The following is a 5,946-nucleotide window of genomic DNA, read 5'->3' as shown; positions in this document are numbered from 1 at the left end:
AAAGGGTATTATCTGATATAGACATGTCTGGAAATTTTCAAATTAAGGTTGTCACTTTGTTAATTGCTTAGGTACTTAGTGGGGGTTACATTTCTAAGTTTAAATTTTAATAAATAAAACAGTTCCTTACTAAAGTTTAAGTTAAGGATAAGAAAAGTTCTGAAAAATCATTCCCTGTAAGGGTTTTAAATACAAAAAGAAAATGTTCAAAAAATCAATTACTGAAATGGGTTTTTGTACGAAAGAAAATGTTCCAGAAAATATAACTTTTTCTATACTTAAGAATTATTATATTTTATAGAGAAAAATATAACGAGAATCACATTCTTCATTGGTTTTAAGTGTATAAGAAAAATCACTTGTTTTAATGAGTTTCACTATCAAAGAAAAGCACCCAGAAAAACTAAACAACTTTGTAAAATATAGAACTTTAAATACGGGGTAAAAATGTTTTAAAAAATGTACTTTATTTTCTTTAAACCTCCCACTTTACAAAGTTCAAAGAACCATGTTAATTTCATGTATATTTGTTGTTACAGAAAAGAATTTCTTAAATTCCTTAACGTCCTAACTAAATATAGATTCCTCTTGTTAAGCTACGTATAATTCAGAATCAATTTTCTATGGATTTAATTATATTAAAATATATATAGTAAAATATTTATTTCACCATATATTATATATATATAAACCCAAATCAATTTGCCTTGGCTTCCTTGGATTTTTTGTGATATATATTTCTAAAAGATTTCAAAACATTCCTGACTTACTAGTACCTTTGTTAACCTATAGCGTGAAATCGGGTTCGCTTTGGGGGTCTCATTGAGAGTCGCCTGTTTGTCTACCAGATGTTAAATACGATAGCGATAGCGATAACGAAAAACAAGGCAATTTGCGACCGTCTAAGTATCAGTCAACAATATTTTCATTTTTTTTCGCAACCAGTATTGACCCAAGCGAAGCCACCGCCCCCCTCAAAGTTTCCCCTCTGTCTCTCTGAACAAACCTCAAAAGTATATATACCTAGATATAGACTTCAGTGCACATTGGAGACGACAAATCGTCTGAGTGATTTTGTGCATTTACTATATATAGATATATATGTTTGTATTAGGTTAAATCTACAAAGAGTAACTACACTGACATGGCAGAGAGTTAGCCTCATTCAGAGAGTATCTTATGGATACAAATGTATCTGGTTAGGTATAGAGTATAAACTAGTGATGAAAGAAAGGTTTTCTTAAGGTGAAAATAATTTTTATTTCATAATTTATATATTTTTTACTTATTAATGTTAGTTTTTGTTATACTATATATATTAACTATCTTATTAAAAAGTATTATTTAGTGACTTTAAATTGTAGAATTTTTTTTGTAATTTGCTTTGCTCAGTTTTGTTATTCTATTACATATATTTGAAGACTATTAAATCAATACTTAAATATTAATTACAAATTTAAATTAGTTAAGATATAGTTTACAAATTAAAAAAACTTTTAAAAAACATTATTTAGTGACTTTAAGTTGTAAGAATGTCTTGGATTTTTGTTGTTTTTTTGTTCTAGAGTTTCTTTCTTTTCTTACATATATCTGAAGACAATAAAATCAATACTTAAATATTAATTACAAATTAAAATTAAAATTAACATAATAAATAACTTATACAAAATATTATTTAGTGACTTTAACTTGTATACATTTGTTTTACTTTGGTTTCTTGAGTTTGTTTCTATTCTTACATGTATCTAAAGAATATTAAATCAGTATATAAATATTATTTAGTTATTTAAAATATTCAATATATGATTTGTATATTACATACCTTTTAATAAACATAAACAAAACATAAAAACAATATAAAAAATTTCTTGTAGTTTTCTTTGTTGAGTTATACTCTTACATATTTCTAAAGAACATTTAATCAGTATTTAAATTTGTATTATTTTTTAAGGTAAGTAAAGATATAGTTAACATATTAAACACCTTATAAACAATATTATTTAGTGACTTTAACTTGTAGGAATTTCTTGTTTATTTTTTGTTCTAGAGTTTCTTTCTGTTCTTACATATATCTAAAGAATATTAAATCAATATTTAACGGTGCTAGGGAAAATATGCGTCACGTTCCTATATAGAACTTTGTTACACCTTTACCCACCTTTCTAGCTACCCCCTTCTTCACCCTCCTATGACTCCTACTAGTCCCTCCATTTTATGGCTCTTTGTGTGTTGTTTGGTTCTCTCTCTGTGTGTGTGTGTGTGTGTTGTGACTGGGCAAGGTCGCGTGTTTTATCGCGAACATTTTGCACTTCAGATACGTTGAAATGGCGTGGTTCCATTGCTCCTCCTTGCCTCCCAACCTCCCCTTTCCTCCTGGTAGCTTTTCCTATATTCCATGAACATGTCCCGAATCGCGTAGACAAAGCGTCTGCTTCTTTCGCAATTTTTTTTATTTTTTTATACTATTATTTTTTTTTTTTTGGGGCAATAAAGAAGCTCCGTGGGTCGCTGATTAGATCATTGGGTAAACATGATACGTTGGCTGATAAGAACAATTTGCGATTGCGATGGCGATGGCGATGGTGAAGGCGTTTGCGGAAAGTGTGTCATCCGAAACGTCGAGCCTCCGTTTTTCATTTGCAATATTATTTCGTGATGTGACAAAAAGAAGAAAAAAGAATCTTTAAGTTACACATCCCTTGGGAATTTGTAGATATTTTTTCACTTGAATATACATATATATCTTTTAAATTTAAATTTGGATTTTTTGTAGTCAAATCTAATGATTGTTATTGAAGGTAGTAGAAAAAATCAGAAATTCATTGGATTTTTATATTTAAAAAATTCATAATTTACGCTCCCTGATTTAAATATACGTTTTAGCTTCTTAAAACTGTAAGATTTCTATTTTATTTTAACATAAACTTGTTTATATAATCAATATCCAGATAAATCATAGCCAAATTAATATAATTAGGACAATTTTAAGAAGCTAAAATATACTTTTAAATATATACTTTAAAATAATATATATATATTATATGTATATATTTATGAGTACTAAAAATCACCTTGAAAATTATCTTTCAAACTTTATTACCTATATTTTAAAGCAGAATAATATTAATTATAAAAAAATTATAAAACTCATATATATATATATATATATATATATATATACATTTATAAGTAAAAAACACTTAGAAAACAGTCTTTTAGACTCCATTTCTCTTATGTTTAAGCACTAAATAATGCTATAATTTTATTTTTAAACTGTTGAATATGCTTAAAATTAAGTATTTTTATATTATTTACATATTTTACTCTTTTAAACTAGTGTTTAATACATTATTAAGTACAATTAACTAGCTAAAAACACCAAAAAATCCTGTAAATATCTTAAATGAATTTGAAATGCTTTCAAATCACTCTTTCTAACTTTGATCTATGCTTATCTATGATATATATTTTCTATATTTGATCTGTGATTATATTTGATTACAATCTAGTTTCTCGAATATTCTACAATATTCTGTAGTATATTTCCTATATAATTATATACCCCAAAACCAGTCATAAAATGTATGGTCAGATCGGTAGCAGATTGCATCAGTCGCAGCTTTTTCTGGGCTAAAAAATAAAATCAGCCCATAGCAACCGAATTCGTATTCGTATTCGTATTCGCATTAGTCAGTCTCCCTCGATGAGTGTTGGTGGTGTCTCCGCCGGGTTACTTGGGTAATTTCATCAGTAGAACATCGTGTTGAAAGGCACGTCAGCTCCCTCAGAAAGTTAAAAAACAAAAATCAGGAAAAATCGGAGAGAAATCCATTGACGTAGACCCCGGCACAACCTTTGCTCAAAGAGAGCCTTCTTTATATGGAACATCTGACGCTGACTCAACTATTAGTTTCCAAGCGAAACAAAAAAGCAAATAAAAATAACAAATTGTTGAAATTACACTTAGTGAATTGCACCTTTCTGATTTTAGGAGGCGATAAGCTGGGAATAAAATAAATATGGTAGTGATTTTCAATCAGAAATTTCATCATATTGGCATAATGGGGAAATCAATCAAATCACGTGTATTACATTTCATTTTGATTTTAAAATATATACAAAACTCATCAAAATTAATTTCCCAAATAAAAACCCCAGAGAACATTTGCTAAAATTCCTAAGAACTCATTTTCAGCATTTGTTGCTAACCAAAAATTTGTGATAACATTTTAAAACCCCAAACAAAATTTCCAAAAAATTCCGATGCTGACTCAACTTTTGGTTTCTATGCGGAAAGTGACTTAAATTTAATACTTCGACCTTGTGGAGATAATAAGAAATTATAATACTAATTAAACTGAAAGAAATATAAATTCTCAATAAGTTTTTAAAATTACAAAAACACATTGAACTTTCAACAGGTATAAATTAAATAATTGAATACTTAAGGGGAAGTACTTTTTATGAACCAATACTTGGTAATATTAAGCCATTAATTAACTTAAAAGTTCCTTGAATTTCTGCCCTAAAAATCATTATTTTAAATGTTATATACAAAAGTGTAAAACAAACATTTAAGTTCTTTGTTTACTCAATACATTTTTTATTACCTATAATTTCCACACTTAAGGTTAACATTTTGCTTAGCCTTTGTCTGGTTTTGGGGTTTACTTTTTCATATATGTATATATCATAATATATATATTTATCGATTAGTTGTCGCTGACAAAGTAAGTCATTCAATAGGCTTTACATAATAAAAAACAACAAAAAGAAAGTACAGAAAAATATGATTATTCGACACCAACTCGAATGATAGTCCGGTAATTAACCAGAATATAAATACTCTTAACAAACACTTGTTGAAAAATCGATCTATAAGTGGGGTTGTTATACCAACATTTCCATAGAAAATAAATCAACAAAATTCAATACTCAACTGAAATTTCAATCACTATTCATTATATAATAGTTTTAATTTGACAATTGAATATCCAATTGCAGATCCATTTGAACAGAGTGTCGTTTTGCATAGAGATATATTAGACTGAAATTATAGACTCAGCTTTTGTGGACAATTTGCTCAATGGAGCACTAAATCTAAATATGTTTGAATGCACAACGAATGCTATTTATCTGGACTTTGTCAAGCGCATGATATTACCCATCTCAATTTTGCAAATCAAAGCGATTTTCTAGTTTCCATTATTGTTCTATAAATAGGCAAATAAGAGGAGAGATGGACTAACGAATTTGGGATACCCTTGGTATTTTTGAGATATATATCAATGGTTTTGGATTTAGTTTTTAATATTTTAAAATAACATTTTATATTTAGACAGCATATGAGATATAACTATTATTTATCAAGGCTAAATATATTATACTTCATTCAAAATCAATTAAAATTATGTTAAATAGGGTATTATAATTTAAGTCTAAAGATTTGATTTGTGATTTAAAACAATGAAAATATTTTAAGGTTAGTTATGATGGATTTCGAATATGATCTTATAATTCAAGTGCAAACGGAAGTTTGTTTCCCTTCTTTTTTGAAACATATTTAAGTAATTAAATATAACAAATTCATAATATAATTTTAATATTCATAAATGTCCTACAAATATTGATTTTTTGTATTAATAACTTTTATTTTGAAAATCATTAATCAATTAAAACTGTGGCAAAAAAATATCCAATCAAATATTTAAAGTCCCTTCGACCGAAATCAAAATTTCATAGCATACTTTTCCGCATCATTTCAGTTGATATTAAAATTACTTTCTTAAAAGGATTAATCAACCATTTAAAATTTGTTTACTATTAAAAAAATCTTCTAAATTCTCAAAGAAGTTAATTCCCCTTTTGTTTCAATTCTGCAAAATATATTTTCTATATATTTCAAACCACAAAGAACCTGTGCCTTTATGAAACTAGGCCATTCTT

The sequence above is a fragment of the Drosophila serrata genome, unplaced genomic scaffold (genome assembly GCF_035046125.1).
Source record: "Drosophila serrata isolate PLE 108 unplaced genomic scaffold, ASM3504612v1 contig_66, whole genome shotgun sequence".
Classification (NCBI taxonomy): Eukaryota; Metazoa; Arthropoda; class Insecta; order Diptera; family Drosophilidae; genus Drosophila; species Drosophila serrata.
This window is presented reverse-complemented; position numbering follows the sequence as displayed.